A 24386-nucleotide genomic window follows, 5' to 3' on the forward strand; every position below is an offset into this window, starting at 1 on the left:
GTTTCTTTCTCAGAAAATGCAGAGATTCCAGGAACAATGTGCTATACTTGGGTTAATTAAGAGAAAAATGCTTTTTAAAAATGTCAGGCTAGGAGTCTAGACTCAGCCAGTAATAGAGATCTGCTAAGATACCATCTTTCTTCTCTTTGCATGTACAATAAATTACATTCAAACGATGGAATGGTTTTTCACAGAAGAGTAGATATAACTAAAGACAGGAGCACTAGCAGGATCACAAAGCTACAGACGTGAGGGTGTGCCTTGCACAGGGCACCCAGCCATGGAGAGCGGCTCAAACTCAGCCTGCACTGTTCTCCAAGCAGCGTGCCCTGCAGGACAGGTGCAGCATGCTGCCACTAACGTCACACAAAGGGACACAAAGGAGGGTGCGGGCTGCTCCCAGTGGCACCCACACACCAGCCCTCCACAAGCCGGTGTCAGAGCCATCAGGGAGCTGGGGGCTGCCATGCATACCCCTGCAGACGATGCAGTGGTTTGGGGGAGGAGGGGGAGATGGCCAATTTTTTACAAACATTTTCCAGCTTTCTTGGTTCATTTTTATATCAGCTGTTCTACAGTCCTCTCTTCTTTTCCTTACTCTATATTCTCTTTTCTGACCTAAACTCTTTCCCTTCCTTTTCATTCCAATTTTCCTTTTGCAGAAGCCACAACACAAATTAACATACACGCACTAGGAATGGCAAAAATAATAGCGCTCTGCCTACCCACATGGATTCTGCACTATTTCTAAATATTTATCGGGTCATAATTTTCCCTATGTAAGGACTCCTCTTTGTTCTCTCCCAAATCAACTTTAAGATACAAATAAATCTTCCTTTTCCCTTATCTTCTGGGTAAATGATCTCTTTCTTCACCTCCAAGTGGCACTTACCCTTCATTCTCTACCACCGGGCCCACCTATCCCCTTCCCTCCTATCATTTTCTGCTAGATGCTTTATTCTTATCTGTATATATAAAAGCCTAAGCAACCTTTCAACCGGAAGCCATGACACGCACTGACCACCAGGGGGAAGATGCTCAACGCACAGGCATGGAAACATGGAACAGACTAATGAATCTCAGAAGGAAGGGGGGAATGGGGTAGCAAGAGATTAACCAAAGATCTTATATGCATACTAGAGGCCCGGTGGGGTCCCTTCACCTGGTCTGCGCCCTCTCGCAATCAGGGACCCCTCGGGGGATGTTGGAGAGCCGGTTTCAGTGCAATCCCCACACCGTGCACCGGGCCTCTAGTACTCTACATATTTTCACTGGAAAATATTACTCCTCAGGCAAGACAACCCCTTCAAATGCAGCCACTCCAGACATAACATACCAAATGTAAAGGGCAGAAACTGTTACCATTACAAGTATGGGGCTTTCGGATTGGGTGAGGTATAGGGGTGAGAGGAGGGCACGAAATAATAAAATCAAGTTTTGATTTGTTTCAACTTAAAAATTGCTATTGTGCTTTTATTCAAATCCTATGCGTCCATTTGCCTGGCCACTAAAGGGCTCTCTATCTCTAAGGACCAAAGCTCACAGGCTGTATCCAGCCCACAAAGCTATTCTGTTTGGTCTGCAGGAAAGATTTAAAGTGTTGAGTAGCCAATCTTGTAAAATCAGATGTTTATGTCATAATTCAGATTTCTGGGATATAGTAAAAAAATCAGAAGATCTGGTAAGACTGACCCACATTCCCATATGGTAACAATTGGCTGCTGAATAGATCTGATAAAGGGCCCTCTTTAGACAGGACCTGTTCAGCACAGGCCCACCCCCACTCCCTCCTGATCACCCCACCCTGAGGTTGAGTGCCAGCTGCCACAGATCATCTTACCTGAGGTCCAGTTCCCATGAGGCCCACTTCAGGCAGTGTTTGGTATTTGCCTGAGACCCCCGAGGGCCATTAGCTAGTTTCCAATTCTATCTTTCTCTGTCTTTGTTTAGTACCAAAATTACAGACGTAATTATAAAGTTTTTGCTTGGTACAGAATTTTCCAGGTACAAATAATTTATAAGAAAAACAACTTAGAACTAAGCAAAAACAAAAATGTTTCATAACCAAAAAACTGTAATAGAATGAATTCACTTCAATGAAGTGATTATAGTTGAGCATAATACATCTATAAATACAACAGACTATAAGTATAAGATATATAGATATGTGGCTATTAATTCATTCTTTACTTAGAGGATATGAATGATTGTCTTGAATGCATATCTTTGGTAGAGCATCTACTCAGCAAGCATTTGGACATAACCCCTAACAAATACTAGCCTATTAGCTACATATTTATAAATTTATGTACAGTAGTTACCGTAAGGACAAACCTAATTAGGAGGAGGGCGCTACTGGCATTCTACCACCAATTACAGTTAACAGAGAATAGGGCCAGAGAAAACACAAAAACAAGTGATTTAAAATTACCCTCTCAATTCTAGGGTGAACTTTCACCCCAGAGGTTTTACCAGCGGGTTAGTATTTTCTAAAACCAATGTGTGCTGACAGGAACACAAGCTTGAAGGCCTGTGTGCCACTCCCGTTCGCCGCTTCCCCACGTTTCAGATCTGATCTACAAGGGAAGAGCACAAACTGCATGAGCTGTGAGGTCCCTTTACACCTCAAAGTCTGATTCTCTTATTCTTTCCAACAAAAATATTAATAGGTACTGTAAAATGAATACATAGAAATCTAAAAGAAATGAGAATACAGATTAAAATTGATTTTGAAATAAATAAGACTAGTTTTAAAACCTACCTTCTGTGTTTTGTTTGTTTGTTTGCAGATCACATAACCTCTCTCTCAAGCCTCAATAACCTCATCTGTAAAGTGGTAATAAGCCCATCTTCCACTCAGGATTGTTTTGAGGACTAAATTCTAGGGCATAGGTTTGGTTATTATTAACCTTGGGTATCCCATAAATTGTTCAATTACATCTCGACCAGTTGAGTTTTAAATTAGTTTTTATATCCGTTAACAAACTAATTTTAAAAGCTTATTCTGTAGAGTGCTACTGAAAGCATCATGGAGGCCATTTTCCAAAGAATTTGAATTTTCAAACATTTCTCAGAGCTGGGCTGGGGACAATCGGTGAGAGAATTTTGACTGATGGCTTTCCCACCCAAGGTGATGGGCATGAATGTGTCCTGTCTCCCTGTGGGAGACCTGGAGAGGCAGCTTCTGGTGGTCAACATCCCTCAGAGAGAAGCGCGGTCCTCCTCGCATTCCTTCTCCGCCCCGCTCTGCCAGAATTCATTGCAGTGTTGGTGATCTGTCGATGCTGAGATTTAGCAATGGGATTTATGGGTTGCTGGGGAACGGAAGCCTTCTCTGGCAGTGTTCCTAACTATTACCAGCAAGCAGAGAAGGGAAGTCAAAACATTTTTAAGAAATGAAATGTTCATAATGGAGGCTAACATCGGTATTGGTGAGCCTGCCCCAACAGCAGGTGTCAAGAGGAGGACACAGACATCTTCAACACCTCAGAGCAGGAGCAGTGGCCAGACTTCTGATTTCACTGACTAGTAAAACATCAAAAGGAAGACTGTCATAAAATTCCCAGGTTTTAGGTGACTAAAGAATGACACCAAAAAGCAAACTATCACCACCCTTTCGTAAAAGGAAAAAAAATACATATTAACACCTTAAAGTACAAAGGACAACCCAAGATTATTTCTAAAAGTCTCTTTATACGGAATAAACTTAGCACTAAGAACTGAAAAGCTTGCTGTATATTGTCTTGATTTTTATTTTTGCACAGTTTGGTGCAGTTGCCATCGGCACTGCTTAAAAATGAACTGTGGCCTGGCCGGTGTGGCTCAGTGGTTGAGCGTCGACCTATGAACCAGGAGGTCACAGTTTGATTTCTGGTCAGGGCACATGCCCAGGTTGCAGGCTCGATCCATGATTCCCTCTCATCACTGATGTTTCTCTCTCTCTCCCCCTCTCTCTTCCTCTCTGAAATCAATAAAAATCTTAAAAAAAAAACAAAAACAAAAACTGTGAATTGGCCCCATCATGGCATCCAGACCAGGATGCAGTGTCTCATGGGGCACCAAGGGCCACACTGTGGAGCATCGTCTATCTTGGTCATCCCTTCCAAGGATACAGATGTGTCTTTAAAGCTCCTTGCTTGTCTGAATAACCAACTGAAAACTACTACTGTTTCGAAACCTTTTTAAAGGTGTCTTCAGTCGGTACCCAGCCTTTATGTACAATTAAGTAAGATAGTGGTTTTCAGTTTTGGCTGCACATCAGAATCTACTGGGGGTGGGGAGAGCTCCTTTCAAACCGAAACTCCACTCCCAGGCATTCTGATTCAATAGGGGCTGGGCTCATGTAACTTTAAAATACAGTTGACCCTGGAACGACAGAGGGGTTAGAGGTGTCGGTCACTCCTGCAATCAAAAATCCACCTGTAACTTAAATCGGCTCGCCACACTGGAGGGTTCCCAACTTCAGATGGAAACTATGTATTCCCCACATTGATTCTGATGCCAATCAGTGTTAAGAAAAACTGGTACCATATGATGACAGGAGATTTGACTTTGAGTGGTGGGCACACAGTGCAATATACAGATTTTATAACATAGAAACCTATGCCTGAAACCTATATGTTCATGTTGACCAATGTCACCCTAATAAATGTAATTAGAAAAAGAGAAGAAAAACTAGTACCATATTTTCTCACATTCATCCTGAATTTATCCTATATAATAAAAGGCTAATATGCAAATAGACTGAACGGCGGAAGGACTGGCCGCTATGACATGCACTGACCACCAGGGGGCAGATGCTCAACACAGAAGCCGCCTCCGGGTGGTCAGTGCACTCCCACAGGGGGAGCACTGCTCATCCAGAAGCCAGGCTCACGGTTGGCAAGCACAGCGGGGAGTGGGCCTAAGCCATCAGTCGGACATTCCCCGAGGGCTCCTGGACTGAGAGAGGGCGCAGTCTGGGCTGAGGGACTCACCCCCGCAAGTGCACAAATTTTGTGCACTGGGCCTCTAGTGTCTTATAAAGCTTTAAGGTACACCTCTTCATGCACCCCGGCAGGAGGGCCAGCCATAGGTGGGACACCAGGAAATCAGTGGAGAACAACACAGATAGGAAGCAGGCAACTGAAATACCACGTAGGTAAATAATCCCAATTTCCTCTGTCCCTACCCTAGTGGTTTCATGGGCTTCGATAACATCTCCTCCCAGCTATCTTCTTTCCAGATGCTAGAAATCCTAATATTTTTACCAGAAAAACAAATGGGCAAGGCCTATTCTCATGGAGCCTCCTAGAATGGATTGTAGACTCCAGCCGAATGTCCGCTTTCTGGGAACCATTACATAGGTCATTCCAGTGCTGGTGTCTTTCCCAAAGCCAGGTGCCCATGCTTTGAACAGAGCACAGTGGAAACTCAATTAAGACTGTGTTTCCAAAATCTTTTTAATGAAGCTTAGCATTTCTCATCCTTTGTAATTGCAAGTGGGCCAACATTTTGAAAGTATTTTTGAAGGCTTTTCCTGGGTTTGCCCACCAAAAACACCATCCTATGACAGTTCCATAGTTTCCCCCTTAATACCTGACCTCATATTTGCCCACAAAGAAACTCACCTGCAAATTTGATTACTAACATGTCCTAGTAATGGTTTCCTTGGAATAAATCCCCACTGGTTAGATATTTCACAATTCACAAGAGCTTACTGTCATCTGTAAACCTAGGAATTCCACTGTGGACTCCTTCTTTTGGAGCAATTATGTAAATAAGACCCGAGGGACCCCACTGTTTACACAGGTCTAAGCAGAAGGGAAATCTTTATCCTTAGAAATCTTTGTTTGTGGTCTTTAAGGTAGATAAAGTCAAATGCTTACTCTGTCACATGTGTAAGCTGTAGGTAATCACATCACCTCCCTGTGCCTCGATTTTCTCATCTATAAAATCCAAGTGTTGATCCTTCCCATCTATAAAATTCTTTTTATTCAAAATGATACACTGCATCCTTAATCCCAAGGTGACTTCAACTCTGATTCAACCTCTGAAAGTATAAAAGAACAATATCTAAAAGTTTTAAAATATTTCCCCTCCAAAAAAAGTCTCATACAGTCACAAAACACCCCTTCTTCTCATAATAATATCCTTCATTGCCAGAGGATACAGACACAGCGCAGAGGTGAGAGTAGGCACACTGTACCATTTGGACAGACAACACATTGCACACACTGGCTGAGATCTGGAATTCTGTTCTAGCACTCTCAACACTATTGGATGGCTGCCACCTGAACCAAGAAGTTTATTTAAATCTAGTTTGTTGGAGAAATCGAGAACATTTGAAGAACTTGGCACTGAGTCACCTAGGATTTCTGACCTGTCTGCTTCCAAAGACATCTGAGAATGGCAATTTCCTAATATCTTCTCAGTGAAATCTGATAAGTATGAAATTTATACCAATGACAAGCGAAAGCCTAGTTCTGAAAAATGGCTGGTTTCTAAGCCCAAATCCTCTCTCCTTCTTCAAATGTAAAGCTGTCACTAACTAAGTATTTTGGGCATACTAGCAAAAAGGAAAAAAAAACACACCAAAAAACCTTAGCCTGAGTGGGAACCAAATTCATGCATGGTTGTTGCCAGTACCAGTTATCCTGTTTGCTTCTTCACAAATTTCAAAAGCAACTGATCTGGCAAGCTTCAGATGTGCACACAACATTAAAAATTCTCTTAACAGAATTACAAAAACCCCAGAGGATGGAGTACGGATTTCAGAAGCTTGCAACAGACTCAAATAATTTCAAAAGGGCACCTCAGGTGCAAACATGAGCAAGAACTAAATGCAATGGAGCATGACCACGAACACAGATTTCTCAGAAGCCCATTAACTAAGGACTACCAACCCCTGGAATTCACTTCTATCACTCAGCACCCCAGCTCTCAAATAGGACTGCAGTACAAACTACTAGGTTTCATGCAGTATTAATATTAGTGACAACAAAGCTTTTGGCAAAGTCATCCTCTATCCTCTCTCATGATTAGAAGACAGAATCAAGATTTTAAAAATCTCAAAGGACCCAAAGACCAGACAACAATAAACAGGATAACACTGAACAGGGGACAAAAACAAACAAACCAAGACTTCCACTCAACTTTACACACAAAAAATCTGCCCAATGAATACAGGATGGATCAACTCCTACAACAAATATCTGGAGTGTTTACTGCCCAGAACCTACATGAGTCTGTGCTACACACTACATTTGTTTTTATTTTTTTAAGGCAGTGTTTTGACCTTAAGCTGCACTAAGTAGATGATTATGCTTCGGTGTCAGGAAACAGCTGTTCTACTGTACTGTTGGCTGACCAGATCCCTTCTCAATTACCATATTCAATTCCAGACAACCATTACTCTCCAAGAGACATTGACAGACTGAGAAGACACCTAGAAACCATGTCCCACCCAGGACTGTGAAAAGAGTTGGGACTATTTTGCACTGAGAAAAAATAATTAGGGGGAGGGAGACATCATACTGTCTTTGTGCACTGAAAGCCCTGTTCTGTGGAAGTGCATAGCTCCAGAGGAAGAGAATCAATGGATGGAAGTTTCAAGGAGGCAGTCTTCAGCTCAAATAATAAACATATACAGTCCAAAGATACAATGGCATGCCTTCAAAAGTATAGCAGGACCTCATGTAACGTCGTTTCATTCGAAGTCATTTTGTTACAACACTGATGAGATGCTGTAGGAACTTTAAAATCTTGTTTATATCAATTAGCCTATGATAAAACAAGCTTCATTATACACTGAGTGGCCAGATTATGATGATCTCTGAACGCATAATAATCTGGCCATTCAGTGTATGTGTGTGTGTGTGTATATATGCATATTATATAAATATATGTGTGTGTGTGTGTTTATTTATATATATATATATATATATATATATATATATATATATATATAGCCTGGTGCATGAATTCGTGCATGAGTGGGGTCCGGCCAGCCTGGCCAAGGGGAGGGGACATGGGCGGCTGGCCGGCCTTCCTGCTGGTTGAACTCCTGGCTGAGGGGACAATTTGCATATTAGCCTTTTATTATATAGGATATACACTGAGTGGCCAGATTATTATGCGTTCAGAGATCATAATAATCTGGCCACTCAGTGTATATTGTTTTGCTTAAAGTTGCAGAATCTATTGAAGATGTTAAGTGAAGTCACTTAACAAAGTTCCCTGTTCCTTGGGGAGTTTAAACAGAGGCTGCCTAGCGAGTATAAAAATGTACTAAAGTTAGATCAGGATCTCTAAAATTCCAGTCCCACTTACCCAATATTATATATACTGCCCTGCTAGCTCACCTGCCATGATCTCAAGAATGCCCTTTGCTTCTTAGGATTTGCCTAGATCCTAATCACATCAGGCCTCAGCATAGCAGAGGTCTCCTAGATTGGCTTTCTAACCCGTTTTCCCCACATGTCAGGAAGGCCCTTCCCTTCAAGGCCTATTCTGAGATGTAACTTCACTTCACAGTGGCCTTTCTGTTCACTCTCTTGCTCAGGGTTTCTCAACCCTGGAACTACCGACAATTTAGACAGGATAATTCTGTTGTGGGGCAATAACCTGGGCATTGCAGGATGTTTAGCAGGATCCCTGGCCTCTACCCACTAGATGTCAGTAGCACCTGCCTCTCAGCTCTGACAAGCAAAAAATGTCTTCAGACATTGCCAAATGTCTGCAGGGAGCCGAAACCACCCCTCGTTGAGAACCACTCTTCTTGAGGCAAATGATTAACACCACTGTCTGGTGGCTCAAGTTTTCCACTAACTAGATTCTTTCTACCTTCCTTCATTAGTCATGTTCTCGGCTCCAGCCAGCAAACCTATTTACTATTTTTGACCTATGACAGATCTCAAAGCTTCCCCTAATGGGTGTTCCTTCCTGCTTCTCCCCCCCACACAGCACTTCCATCCGGCTCCAAACACCATTTCCACTTTCAGTATTCCTGGACCTTCTAGACAAAGGCAATGTTTCCTTCTGGTGGCATCCTCACGTGCACCTCTTACCTGCCCTCTATTAGTTCAAGAATCCTCTCCTTCTTTGTTAAGGCATCGCAGCACCCACTCTGGTTCTCTGCTTCCTGCTGGTACTCAATAAATATGGACTGCCGTTCTTAGATGTCAAAGAGCAGCTCCCATTATATGTGAAACCCCTTACCAAATACCATTTTAAGAACATATGATCATGAGTACAGTTTTTAAAATATATATATATTTTATTGATTTTTTACAGAGAGGAAGGGAGAGGGAGAGAGAGACAGAAACATGAATGATGAGAGAGAATCATTGACTGGCTGCCTCCTGCACGCCCCCTACTGGGGATCGAGCTCACAACCCAAACATGTGCCCTGACCAGGAATGGAACCACGACCATAGGTCGAGGCTCAACCACCAAGCCAGGCCAGCCAGGCCATAAGTACAGTTTTGATGAAACTATTTTTTCATAGCCACTGCCAATTTACCTACACTACTGAGACTGAACCAAGTCTAATTTCCAAAATACAATTACCAAAACAATGTAGCTATTGCAACATACCAAACACATCAAAATTTTCTAAAGTTAATAATAATAAAAAGGCTCTGTACAATATAAAAGTTAAGGAAAAAAGGCCAAGTTTTGACCAAGTTTTTTTGTTGGTGCTTATTTATATAATTCTGGAAACCTTGGTGGGGAGAAAAAGATATGAACATGGCTCAATACTTTTACTGTTTCATCATAATGGAACACACTGGGGGAATAGTCACTTAAGGTCAGTTTTCTCTCCAGCCTTCTAAGGTGTTAAGAAAGTACATACACACCCACACTTCAAAGCAAAGTAGAAAAATCTAAGATGAAATGTTTAAATATATAAATAAACCATGTCAATTCATGATTGTGAATTTTCCCCCTCCAGCTCCATGGACTACCTAATAATCACTTTATGGGAGGCTCCCAAATAACCTAGAGAGACCAACCGCTCCAAATCAAACTTTGCCAGATCTGTATTTTAACTACCTCTTTCACCTCCGGATCTTTCCTCTCTTGCTCTTGCATTTTTAATGTCAAACACAGAGGCGACAACTCTAATCCTGTCCTAGCTGATGGTGTTTGGTCAAGTGTTAATAAACTGTATACACAAATGTTCTTTGAAGACCCCGTTTACTGGTTATGGTCCAGGATTCTTCCCACAAGTTTGTAAGAATCAGAGGCCCCAGAAGCTCTAGCGGGGAAGGCCTGAATCACAGTCATTCTTGGCACCTGGAAGTGCCCTTTGGTTGTTTGTGAGGTGAAGAGCGCTCACCATTGCTGCGGACAGGAATTCCCTACCGGTCCCAGACTCTTCCAGCGCCTGGCGCGGAACACATAGTAGGTGCTCAATAAACGCTGACTGAATGGCATTTTCTTATCAAAGCCGCTGAGGAAAGTTTCCAGACGTCAGCCACCTCTTTACTACTGTGTCTCTTTCAAAGTATGTCCTAATCGCTTTCCTTGCCCAACAAGAAATTATTTCTCAAACTCAAGAAGGAATCTGCCAAGCTGAAGGGAGCCATGTATGAGAACAAGCGGGCCCCACCATGGGCTAGGACTTCCCAACACCTAGTCCCTACATCTGTTTACCTCCTGAGAGCACCCTCCCTCTCATCTTGGTGCTTTTTCTTTCCGAAAACCCTACCTTCCCACCTTCTGCCACAGCCACACACACACACACCCCAAGTGTGTCCCGGGTGGGACGCCACCCCCGACCTCCCCTCTCCAACAGGGGACCTACCTTCCTTCCCTCGACCTGTGGCAGCTTTTCTCCACTGCGGCCGGCTTTTTAAGAAACCAAAACCTTATTTCTTCATCCGCAAGAGACACTCCAAGTAAAGGACCCCAGAAAGAGGAAGGCCCCTCTCTACCCTCCCGTAAGCGGAGGTGACGGTTCGCTGGGCAACCATCCCCCGGCCCTACTCCTTTCCAAGCCCCCGGACCGGATTCCAGCGCAAGTCCCGCTCCCAAGTGCCCACGCTTCGAAACAAGCTGGAAGCGGATTTTACCGGTACCCAACCCGGAGATGGCCCGCAGCGGGCTGGGTGCACCTGCGCGCCTCCCGTTCCCTCCGCCCCGCGCCGGGGGCGGGGCGCGGCCTCACTTCCCAGCCCACCCGGCGCGGGGAGAGAACGGGGAGGCGTTTCTGGAGAAGTTCAAGGGCTCACCTTCGGAGCACCGGGCCAGCCAGGCCAGACCCAAACACCCACCTCCGGGAGGAATCGGCGGAGCCGCACCCGGGTGTCCCCGCCCTTCCGACTGGGCGGAGGGAGGCGAGAGGAGCGCGCGCCGGGAGGAGCCGGAGGGAGGCTGCACGGCCTCTCCTCCCGCCGGGCCCACCGCCCGCGGCCCAGGCGCCCGCGGCGCCCGCCACGACAATTGCCCAAAGCGGAACGGTCCTCCGGGCCCGAGGGGTCAGAGGCGGGAGCCCAGCCCGGCCCCGCGCGCCGGCCGCTGCGCCCCTTTTCGCCCCCCTCGCCGCGAGTTCGCGGCCGCAGCCTCCGCTCGGGCCGCGGCGTCGGGGGCAGGACGCCTGCGTCGCGCCGGCGCGCTCGGGCGCGGCTCCCACCTGCGCAGCCGGGCCCCGGCCCGGGAGCGGTGCGCACCCACCTGGGGGGACAGCCCGGGCCGCTCGGCCGCCGAGCCCGGCTTAGGCGGAGGCGGGAGGTGGCGGCATCACCTGCGGCGGGCGCTGCACCGGGACGCGGCGGAGGCGCGCGGCGCCCTGGACCCTACTCCCGCGGCCCCGCCCGCGGCGGCCACCTGGAAGCGCGGCGGAGGAGCCGGGGCACCCCGGGCGGCGGCAGCGGCGGCGAGCGGAGCAGCAGCACATGACTCTGTAACGGGGGGAATTAGACAAAGCGTAACATGGACTCCGGGTCCGTGCAGGCGCTGCTGCTCCGGGGCCAACCGCAGCCGGCGAGCGCCGCCACTGGCTCGGCCGCAGCCAATGGGGCGGGCGCGGGCCTCCATGTGATTGCGAGCGCTGGCCCCCGGGGCTCCGTCGCGCCTTCCGAGGGTCCGGCGCTTCCGCAGCCCGGCGGGTGGGCTGACCGGGCTAGGTGTGTGGCGGGGCGGGAGCCCGGGGTCGGGCACTGGCGGCGGGAGGCCGCTGGACGCCGAGCAGGTGCATGGGGCGGGCGGGAGCGGCAGCCGTGATCGATGTCGCAGAAACACTGTCCAGACGCCCACCTGGGCGGGACGTGGTTCCCGGCTGCCGCTGTCATGGGGAGGCGGGGGTGGGGGGGTGGGGAGCGAGAAAAGGTCAGGAACCTTCGCCCTTCCCATTCCTAGGTCTAGCCGTTGACTAAACCTCCCATATTCAGACTTGGGGAGAAATGCAATGAAATAGGGGACATTTGCATAAAAATCCTGTAAGCGGCTTTCACCCCTAAGGAGAAAGTACTTACCTAGGATGTGGGGCACACACAACTTTGTCTTGGTACGAATAGCTTCCCCAGCCTCATTTGTTCTGTCTCTTGTAATAATGATATATTGGAGAGTCAATTCTTGTCATCTGAGTCTACTCTTTTTCCCCCCATTCCTTTTCTGCCAAAAACGTCTTGTATCTGAAGCAGGCAGATGAAGAAAGGTTGACCTCTGCTAAGAGGTGTTTTCCAACCTGATAGTTTTCCCTCTTGTTTTTGTTGTGAGATCAAAGTACACATATTTGCAGTCTTTTTTTTTTTGTGAGTGGGAGGAGCAGGGGTCAAGAAATAAAGTGGTGGTGGGGGGGGGGGGAGCGGGGGGAATTGTTAGGTTTTAACAAGACAAATGGTTCCAGCCCAATCCACGCATTTCTGTGAACAATGGGAAGTCTTCTACCAAAATGTCTTCATGTCAGTGAATGTTCAATCAACATTAACTCAGCACCTAAAATGTTCATAAGCATTCTACGCCAGATGTGAACAGGTCCTCGGGAAGGTGTGAGTTCGGAGATGGTGAGCCACTAGAGAGTGGTGGTCTAGGGTTTCAGGAAAAGCTCCGGAGAGAAGGGGGTGATAGAACTGACCCTCGGGTCCTGAGCCCTTGTTCCCCAGGCGCTGGAAGTAGAGAAGGCAGCCCTGCCCGGGAGGAGTATGAACAGAGAGGTCCGGAGCACACTCGAGGGACCGTGCTAGACCAGTTACAAGATGACACTGGATGTTGAGCCCTCCTGACCTCTTGCTTTCTCACTTTCCTTGCCCTGCCCCTCATGCCAGCAGCCTCTCCTATTCCACACGCCCAGCCAAGGAGCTGTGTGGGCAGGAGCTGTGTGGTCAGCGATCTGATCACAGCACCAGATTTGCTGAACTGTGAGGTTAGAGCAGTTTGAAAACTATCATCTAGTGGTGTGGTATTTTGATTAAAAACACCTCACTATTAGAATTAATTTTGAATGCTTTGCTGTCGGTAAAAATACTTTGTCCCGTGTTTTGGTCCTCCGTGGGTTTTAAACTGTGGTTCTAGATATGAGAGAAATGTTTTTTCAAGATTGCTATCAATTGAGAAAAGGGAAAGTAACACTCAGGAAACAGTCAAATGTGGACACACAGTCATTCTCATCCACTATGACTGTGGGTATAAATTGGATAAACTCCTTTGGAGGACAATTTGGCAATTTTTAATAAAATGTGTGTTTTTTTTGACCAGGCAATTTGACATCTAGGAATTTATACTTTGAACACATTTATGCCAAATTTATGTATTTCCAAAATACACCTATGTACAAAAACATATGTGTATAGGTATATTTTTTTGCAGCACTGTTTATAATAGTGAAAACATGTAACCATGTAAACGTAATAAAATTCCAGTTGGGAAACTAGTTACTAAGCAAATTATGCTAGATTTGTAGAAGAAAAACCATAAAAAGCTGTTAATAAAAATAAGAGATCTATTTGTACCAACATGGAAGAATGTCTAAAATCTGTAAGTAAAAAAAGCAAGTTGAAGAACAATATGAATTTTATGATCCCATTTTTATTTATATTTCATGTTATTAAATGTATGCTTGTAAGATATTTGGAAGTACTAGTATACATAACAAGTAGATAACAGTGGTTATGTCTGGATGTGGGATTACCACATCCTGGCTGTTCACTTCCTGTTGCAAAATTCTGTATGTTTGAATTGCTTTTATGTTGAGCACCTATTAGAAAAATAATAAACAAGGATTTTAAAGGTGAAATTGGTAAGAGCTCTACCAATGACAAAATAATGAAAGATCACTCTGATGGTCTAGACCAGTGGTCGGCAAACTCATTAGTCAACAGAGCCAAATATCCACAGTACAACGATTGAAATTTCTTTTGAGAGCCAATTTTTTAAAACTTAAACTTCTTCTAACGCCACTTCTTCAAAATAGACTCGCCCAGGCCGTGGTATTTTGTGGAAGAGCCACACTCAAGGGGCCAAAGAGCCACATGTGGCTCGCGAGCCGCTGTTTGCCGACCACGGGTCTAGGCTATAAAAAGCTGTCAGCTTCTCCTACTCCCCAAGGGAGACAAATGGGGAGGAGGCAGCAAAGGACAATAACTGAGTTGACATTGGATTCAAAATTAAGAAATATGATTTAAAAAAAAAGGATTCTGAGGCTACACTAGCCATGTCTACAGAAATGAGGTGGCAGAGACACAATAATGTGTCTAGGAAGTTCGACTCAACAAAACCTTACAGAGCACGTACTGTCCCTTGCTGAGTTGCTATGCTCAGGAAGGGCAACTGTCCCAGCACATGGTAACTCTGTATCACACTCATGATAAAGTAGCTGCAGTGCTGATGAGGGGCCAGGCACTTCGTTACTGCATGTTACACAGATTCACTTTCAGTCCCCATCACGGCCCTGTGAGACAGATACTGTCACCACCCTCCTTTGTCAGACAGGAAGTGACGGCGTGGAGAGGTTACAGAAGCAGCTCAAAATCACCCAGCCTTTAAGTGGCAGAGCAAGACTTTTAAGTCAGGCAGCCTGGCTCTGGAGGTCCAAACACTTACTGGAGGTACTGTCTACAAGGACCAACTAAGATAAGCCCATTATATGTGCATCTCTTTGTACCAAGAATTGAAAGGCTAAGTTGATTTGTGCTTATCTAAACTACTAGATGCCCTGTGCATGAAATTCGTGCATGGGTAGGGTCCCTAGGCCTGGCCAGCGATCAGGGCCGATCGGGGTCTTCCAGCTGCTGGCCGGGGCCTTCCTTCATTCTGCACCGCCCCCTGGTGGTCAGTGCACATCATAGCGAGTGATCAAACTCCCTGTCTCCCTGTCAAACTCCTGAGGGGACACTTTGCATATTAGCCTTTTATACTATATACTAGAGGCCCAGGGCATGGATTCCTGCACATTGAAAGGAAATAAATTAGAAGGTAACCGGCAGGGCAGGACTGGGCCAGATGGGCCAGACATGCCCTAGAGCCAACCTCCTGCGGTCCCTTCCTGGCTGGCCACACCTGGGGAGGCGCTGGGGCTCAAAGGGCGTCTGCAGAGTGAGTGGGATCCCTCAGGCAGATGCGGTCCCTTGGCCTGGCCTGTGAGGATTGGGCTGAAACCAGCAGTCCGACATCCCCTGAGGGGTCCCAGAGTGCGAAAGGGCACTCTACAAAGTTGCTGTTGCTCGGCAGCTCCTGCATTGAGCGTCTGCTCCCTGGTGGTCAGTGTGTGTCATACCTGTCAGCCAGTCAGCTGGTCGCTTAGCCTTTTATATATATAGATAGATAGCATGTGACATGCCCTAAGGCTCTCAATACACATTGAATGAATGAATGAATGAATGAATGAATGAATGACTTCTCTATCCAAGGAGAAACTGAGCTCCTTGGAGGAGTAATTTTGCATTCTTCCTTTTCTCATCACCTAGTAGAGTGTCCAACATGTAAGCAATATGAATCTCAATAATCTAAATGTTAAAAAATGGTAAAGAAATCAAGCTTTATAAATTGATCCCAAATACACTGGCATAGCTTATGAATGATATCATGGTAAATTTTTTGTGAAGAATAGCCCTGGAAAGTGGGGCTAAATCTGGACACACCTACATAGCCATACATAAATAAATGTAGAATATACTTGCTTGGAAAGTGGCCGTAATGCTGAAGGGATACATAATTTCAAATTATTTGAGCCTCTCTCTTTCACCTCTATTGGTTTTTTAAATGGGGGTAATCTATAACAATAAAAACATAATATGCTAATTAGACCATACAGCTGAATGATCTTCTGAATGTTATTCCAGATGTCCTTCTGGATGAAGCCACCGCAGGGTGGCCAAGGCAGAAGTGGTTAGGGGCAATCAGGCAGGCAGGTGAGCATTTAGGGTCTATTAGGCAAGCAGGTAGAGTGGTTAGGGGTGATCAGAGAGGCAGGCAGGAGAGTGGTTAGGAGCCAGTGGTCCCAGATTGTGAGAGGGATGTCTGACTGCTGGACATCCCTTGAGGGGTCCCTGATTGTGAGAGAGAGCAGGACAGGCTAGGGAACCTCCCCACTCCCGGGGCACAAATTTTGTGCACCAGGCCTCTAGTAATAATATATTCTCCAGTTATTGTGAAGCCAAGGATTAAATGACATGGAAATGGCTTAACCCAGTACCTAGAACATAGGTATTGCTCAGAAACTGTTATCTATTATATGTGTCCACTTATAAGTGTGACCTGATTTCTTAATTATGACTATAAATACCACAGCTAACATACAACAGCTGGGAGCTCATATACATAAAATGCTTTGAAATTATATAGTAGAGGCTCAGCCTAAGCAAATAGTAAAAGTAGTCTTCAGCTTTCTCTTCTATTCTAAGACAGTACATTCACTCCCTTCAAGGACCTCAGCCAGTCATGGAGCTTTGAATTCTCTCTCCATGCCAACAACTCCACATTTATATCTCCACCATAGTTCGCTCTCCTGAGCTCTAGTTTACATTTCTAACTGCTTACTTGGTTCCCAGGAACCTCACACTTAACAAGTTCAAAACCAAACTCCTGATTTCTTCTGGTGCACTACCTCCTACTTTCCCCTTCTATTTCTTTAGAAGGGTTAAAACCGTTTCACTTCTTAGACTTAAACCCTCAGCTTGGCGGTAGGAAGCAAATTCTCTCCCTCCTTCATAGCTGGGGAAGTTGAAATGCTGGCGACTAGATTGGAAGTGAGCAGGTGGAGGGAGAACAATGTGGAGGAAATGAAACTGGGTGAAGTGTGTGGGTAACTCTCCATGAGTACTGAGGTAACAAGCTCCGAAGAGGAAGGGAAATTTCAGACTGCTATAGTTAGAAGTAATATGATGAAATTGAAACCAGAAAAACTAAGGGCACATGTCTTAATCAACCACAATAAGAAGAAAGAAGTGGATCTAGCCCTAACCGGTTTGGCTCAGTGAATAGAGCGTCCGCCTGCGGACTGAAGGGTCCTGGGTTCAATTCTGGTCAAGGGTATGTACCTTGATTGCGGGCTCGATCCCCAGTAGGGGGCGTGCAGGAGGCAGCTGATTGATGTTTCTCATCCATGTTTCTAACTCTCTATTCCTGTCCCTTCTCTGTAAAAAATCAATAAAATATATTTAAAAACAAAGAAAGAAGTGGATCTATACCTTCTAAAACGGATTCAGAGCATGAAAATATTAGGGTTGCCTCTCCAAGTAAGCCAGTGCTTCTTAATTGATAGCCTGGAACTCAGTGTTTTCCTCACTTGGGAAATTTATTTTTAAAAGTCATAAAGGAATCATATTTAACCACTTGAGAATCTGTACCCATATCCTTTGCCTTCCTGCCTGCTACTACTAGTGATGAATTACCCATGCTTTTATGGAAACCCAGTCTTTTCACTTTTGCACCAACCCGATCCAATTTCAAATGGTAACTCCAGCAATTGTTTCCCATCTCCTATATCATTGATTTTTTTTTTTTTTTACTCTCTACTGGATGATTGCCACCACCATTTTTAAAAATTGTTATTTCTCCCATCTTAAGGAATAAAGTGTCTCTTGACCTTGCTTCCCACTCCACTTCTCTACTGTCCTTTGCATCTAAACATCTCAGAAGTGTTTATACTCACTGTCTCCAATTCCTTCCTTCCCATTTTTCTTCAACTCACTTTTTAAAAATATATATTTTCACTTCATTTATTCCTTTAAAACAGGCCATTTCATACGGCATTCAGATGTTTAAAATCATACACTTCATAAATAAAATCAATGCATCTTAATGAGCGTGGCAATACATCACATCTCCCAGGTAGCAGCAGTGCGCTAACTGAAAAACATACTGACAAACAGACCAAAGAACATTTTTAAAACCACAAAGCACTGTCCATTTTCACTAAGAAAAATGTTTTCTTATAACAAGAAAAACAGAACTTTGTTCTGGTTTGCTCTTACCGACTACTTTTTCAAGCCACGGTCTAAAGCTCTAGGTCTGACAGTCTTGTGGTTTTCTTGCTTCAGGTATGCCTATTCTACTGCATTAATACAGAAAATATATACTGCTTGACAAGCTATGCATGTTTATTTTGTATCTTAAGCTGAATTCAATACTTTTTCAAAGGGAGAATTATTTTGCTAAGGAAATTGTGTTTCCTGTAAACAACTTGAGCCCTGAATGGCACCAAGGTGAACTGGAAAACTGACGAGAACTGGGTGCCCTGGTCCTTTTCAGTAACTTATGGGCTACCAATAACTACATGTCCTATATCAGTTATAAAGGCAGGCTGATGTTATCTTAGTAGACATTCTAAAGCTTTCTTAGGTTAATCTTTTTTTTTTTAACCTACAACTTAACCAAATCAACCCTAAACTCTAGTTGTAGGTTTGTGTTTTTAAAACAAGTATAAAAAGGCTTCAACTCACTTTAATCAGGGATTTTCCCCCCAGTGCATGATTGAAACTAACCTTGCTGAGGTCACTTTGCTGATGGCTTCCACTTTGCTAAATACAGTGATCAATTCTTTGTTCTTAATTGACTCTCAACAGCACCAGACACCATTGACTACTCCCTCCTCTTTGGTAAACTTACATCTCTTGCCTCCAAGACACCTCACTCACTCTCTTCAAGGAGCTCATCCAGTCACATAGTTTTGATTTTCCTCTCCATGCCAACAACTCTACATATGTATCTCCAGCATCGTTCTCTCTCCTGAGCTCCAATTTGCATTTCTTCTTTTTTTTTTCTTTTGTTAATTCTCAACTGAGGATATTTTTTCTTTCTTTCTCTGTTTTTGTTTTGTTTTGTAAAAGAACATGTATTGGGTAAATTACAGAAGAAGTAATTCCTAGAAAAAAATGGGCTTAGGACACAAGGTACAGTATAGAGGTAAAGGAAGGGCCTTGGAGCTTGGGAGTGAGGAAGCGAATGGTAACCTGCCTGAGGCAGGGAGAGGGAAGGGGAAGAAAAAGGCAAGGTCGTGTCCCTGGAGGGAGAGTGCACTGGGTTCCCCATCCTAAGGGTATTAAGGGTGGAGATTTTAGGAGAGGTCCCAGGGGAAGATCTCAATAGCATATTCAGCAGTTTTCCAGGTGTGTCCTTTCAGGGTTGTGGTCTCCACTGATTGATTGGCTGGCACCAGGGCAGGGGGTCATTATTCAATGCATCTGGTCCTGATGTCAGCTGTGGCTGGTTTTGTGGCTTATCTGGACCTAGAGCTGAAATACAACTGAGGCCTAGATGTTATCTCTAAGGAGGAAAGGTCAGGGGGTCCAAACCAAAGACCGGCCATAAGCTAGGGGTGGAAAAGTTGCCCTGGGGGCACAGTCCCGCTCTACAATTGATTGTCCATTGCTAGGCACTTGGGTCTGTTCACCCTGGTGACCTTCTGTACCTGGCCCATCATTCTTGCTCTGCTCATGTCTAACTGCCTACAACATCCCCCTCTCGAGGATCTTGGCTCTGAAATCTTTCAGAGAAAAGGGGTGCAGGGTCTCTTCTGTAGCTGCTTCCTGCTTGAAAGGGGGCGACATCTTTCTTCAGAGCCAAGAGATCCTTGCTCTCTGTCAGAGGAATAGTGAGGCCTGGGCACAGAAGGAGATGGTGATGGTGTCTAGAGGTGGTATTTACTGAGTACGAGTAAGGCTTATAACCTGGTGGGGACAAATTGTTATAAATCTTAGTGTTATTGGGGCAAAGCTAGAACAGCAGAGTTATGACAAATGGTCCAGTGGAAGGAAAAAGTTTTAGTTCTAATAATTCCAAGTAAAAGGACGGGAGAAAATGGAAACATTCGTTTGGAGAGTTGTAGCCAAATATTTAAGAACATTAGCAAAAGTCAGGGTCCAGTTTAATTCATAGAGTCTAATATTCACAATTGTGTATTACAGAGTCTTCTGAAAGAATTTTCCCCCCTAAAATCACCCTCATTTTTATTAAAGAGCCAAATTAAGACCAATTTATTTACTGTATTAAGTCTAGTTTCAATGTGGGCTGATTGTATGAAACACAATCAGAAATAGCAATTGATTGTATGAGCGCTTTTAAAATCTGCTTTGCCTGGCCAGCATGGCTCAGTGGTTGAGTGTCAACCTATGACTCAGTGGGTCATGGTTCAATTCCCAGTCAGGGCACATGCCCGGGTTGTGGGCTCAGTTTCTAGTGTGAGGCGTGCAGGAGGCAGCTGATCAATGATTCTCTCTCATCATTGATGTTTCTCTCTCTCCCTCTCCCTTCCTCTCTGAAATAAATAAAAATGTTTTTAAGAAAAGAATTCATTAGCTTTATGCTGACATACCAAAATGGGGTTTATTCACTTAACTTCATTTGTCCTTGGGTGTGGTCGACAAATGGCACTAATTGGATTTTTGCTACCTGTCTCCGGCGTTGGCTAATATAAGCTATTTACCCTCTGGCTGGGTAAATACGGTAGGAATAGTGCAAATCATTTACTCTTGAGATTTACTGGATGGTTGCAAACTGCTGTTTACCTGTCTCAGTTTCCCTATTCCCCTTGTCCTGGCTTACTAGCCTGCATCATTTATATAACTTCTTTTAACATTTCTCTTTATAAACCTGTAACCCTTAACAAACCTTTCTACAACTTTCACTTCTTTACCCACTCAGAAATAACCAGCGTTAGAACTCACTTTTTTTCCTCCAAAATGTATCTCCATGCCTTATACCTTCTATTTTCAAAACCATACAATTTCTTTCCAGTTAGTTTTTAGAGAGAGTGGAAGGGAGGGAAGGAGAGAGGGAGGGAGAGAGGGCCGGGGGGGGGGGTGGGGAGAGAGAGAGAAACATTGATGTGAAAGAAACATTTTGATCGGTTGCTTCCCACACAAGCCCCGACTAGGACCAGGCATCAAATCTGCAACCCAGGTACGTGCCCTTGACTAGGAATCGAACCAGAGACCCTTCAGTCCGAAGCTCTAACTACTGAGAGCAATCAGCCAGGGCTCCAATTTGCATTTCTAACAGCTTACTTGCTTTTCCTACTTAGACATGTAATAGATATATCAAACGTAACAAATCCAAAACCAAATTCCTGCTCTCTCCCCCCTCCCTTCTCCCCCTCCCCTGCAAACCAGTGCAACCCACACAGCTTTCCCCCCTCAGTGAATGGCAAACCCATTCTTCCAATTGTTTGGGCTAAAAGCCTTGCTGCCTCTCTTTCACTAACAACCTACATTGAAACTGTCAGGAAATCCCGTTGGCTCTACCTTCTAAATATCCATCTCCATTGCTACACCATCATCTGTCTATCTCCTGAATTACTTCAGTAGGCATTTAACTAGTCTCAGGTGCTTCCACTCCTGCGCCATCCCTCCCCGAAGCCTGTTTTCAACAGTAGCCAAACTGATTCATTTAACATGCAAATCTCATCAGCTCATTCCTTCCCCCAAACTCTGTCATGACTCCCTATTTTACTCAGAGAAAAGCCAAAGTCCCCATAGTGGTTTGCAAGGTTCTTGAACATGGTTTGCCTCCCCCATCCACAAATGTCACTTACTCAGGGCAGCATACTCTGACAGCCATAGCTACAACTGAAACGCCCTGCCCACTCCCATTCTGCTTACCTTGCTTTATTTTTTTTCCTTTGAGCACTCATCATTTACTTATTAAATATATTTTGTTTAATATCTATTTTTCCCTACTAGAATATAAGCCTTTTAAAGACAAGAGATTTTACCTGTCTTGCTCACTGATGTGTCCCATGTATTTAGAATAGTGTCTGGCACATAGGAGGCACTTAGTTATGTTTTCATGAATGAATGAATTTATTCCAGATATCAATATAAACTCAGGAAAATACTTCCCAGAAAGAGATATTTTCATATCATGCTGTTCTCTACATATTTTTTAATTGAGGTAAGCAATCATATTCAGTCTCCAAACCCAGACCTTTTACTAAAACAGGATCTAGTAGTTTATGTGGTAAAATAAGAAACTTAGTGGAAAATATTACCTTTTTGCTAGTCCTCTAACAAACAAGAAAAGGAAAATAATATGAGTTAACAAACAAACAAAACTGCAAAATAATAATTCCCAAGTCTTAAATTTTATTCTTATTAGGGAAATATTTAAGCAAAGTAACACGATAACGAAAATAAGTTAGAGCAGATTAAACATTCACTTCTTCGTAACATATTACTTTAAAACTGTCATATTTTAAAGTTGAGATGTATTATAATCTGGCTAAAAGAAAGGGTTTAAGTGAAATGAAAGACTACAGATGTGACATAAAATAGCAAGTGGGAATTTTAATTACAGTTTTGCAAATGCAAGTTGAAATGATACAAAAATCCTGAGAAAAAGCACCATAAAAGCAATTAGGCAATACTTTAAAACAAAACAAAACCAGCCCCCAAAGCAAACTGATTTGTTTGGTCATTTGAAAAGAGGACGGAAGAGGAATTGCTATTTCCAAATGGTGAGTTGCACATTTAAACATCCACGGGGAGCTCGCTCGTTAGGATGTCTCCTCCGAGGCCTTGCCTGTGGGAAGAGAAGATGAGCACAGACAGAAACCTTAAATGTCAAGATGAGGCTGAGCAGGGCCTGAGCCGGAGAGGGGAATGCAGAGGACAGGAAGAGAGAAGCCACTCAGGGGTGACATTCGAGCGTTCTGGCTTGGAAAGATTATTGTGTTGGAGCCCTGTCTGCAGCTTCTGACAGCTTTTCAAAACAGTGTGGCCAGGATGATTTGAAAATAAGTTTAGACTGAGAGATTGTAGTCATGGGACTGCAAGTCAGCGTTTCCCTTTAAAAATTTTTTTCTTTATTTAATCCTCACCTTCCATTGATTTTTAGAGGGAGGGAAAGACAGAAATATTGGTGTGAGAGAAACACATCGATTGGTTGCTTCCTGCATGGGCCCCGACCAGGGAGGAGCCTGCAACCAAGGTACATTCCCTTGATGGGAATCGAACCCTGGACGGAGAGTCCTCAGGCCTACGCTCTATCCACTGAGCCAAACTGACTAGGACAGTCATCTTTGTCTTAACACCAGCTGCTCCTTGGGCGAGGCAGATGTATAAGAGGAGGCAGCAGCCCCATCTCCGGGTCCTGATCATTCTGGAAGTCAGTGCCCTCGCTCAGCCTATGCAGGGAACAGGAGCCCAGGGGGAGCTGAGGCCGTGAGCCTGCATCTAAATCTCAACCTCAATGCATGAAACTAAGTGACCAGGAACCTTCCCTTCTTGAGATTCTGTGATGTCCCCTCCAAATTTATCTCCAGCGTACTAACACATAGCTCGTCTTGCTGCCTTCCTCATTAATGTTTGCCTCATCGCCTACAATCTCCGCTCCTTTCCCTCTTGCTAGTGGAGTAAGAGTTTTGTGAGCTGTGTTCATATCCTTTCTCTTTAGGGTGACACGTGGGTGACAACCCGTAGACCCACAACCTACATGTGTTTTAACTGCAGAGGGTTTTCTAAAAAAAAATTTTCAATTCACTGTCTATATTTAAGAATTAGTAAATGTCACCTAAATAGTTAGACTTCCAGCACTTTTAATAACCAGAAAGAACATCTAGCAAACCTGAAGAGCCAAATCCTGCTGGGGCTGAGTAGCTGCCGCCGCCTTTGAGCCAGGTCTCCCTGCAAGTGCACGAGGCCCCAGCCACTCCCTGGTTCCAAGCAGCGGGCAGCTGCCCTTCATCATTGTGTGTTCACTATTGTCTTTTCCTCTGACAGACAAATATTTCTTTGTACCGTGTCATAATGTTTCCTACAGACGCGCTTTACATTTCCTGAACCCAGCCTACATTGAAACCACCTACCTGGGACTCCAGACGTTTGAGGTTGTGATCCATGCTTCGTGTTATCTGGCTACCCGCCCCCCCCCCGCCCCCCCCCCCCCCCCCCCCCCGCTGCACCCTCCCCTTTCAGGTTCTCAACAAGGAAATATCTAAATAGAATTCAAAAGTGAAGTTGTGGTCTGCC

The 24386-nt window shown here is 44.6% G+C and overlaps 1 protein-coding gene across 7 annotated transcripts in view; it reads right to left on the reverse strand.

Annotated features, from left to right (window-relative positions):
• LRRC8D (leucine rich repeat containing 8 VRAC subunit D) overlaps positions 1 to 12027 on the reverse strand; it is a 117974-nt gene extending 105947 nt beyond the window's left edge. The window contains exon 1 of one of the 7 annotated variants that reach the window (XM_079776604.1): positions 11812 to 12027. The gene's annotated coding sequence lies outside the window, so the exon portion shown is untranslated. The other 6 variants (XM_079776601.1, XM_079776608.1, XM_079776606.1 and 3 more) reach the window with 6 other exon arrangements.
• Between the last annotated feature and the right edge of the window lie 12359 nt (positions 12028 to 24386).

Source organism: Cnephaeus nilssonii (assembly GCF_951640355.1).
Source record: "Cnephaeus nilssonii genome assembly, chromosome: 7".
Taxonomy (NCBI): Eukaryota; Metazoa; Chordata; class Mammalia; order Chiroptera; family Vespertilionidae; genus Cnephaeus; species Cnephaeus nilssonii.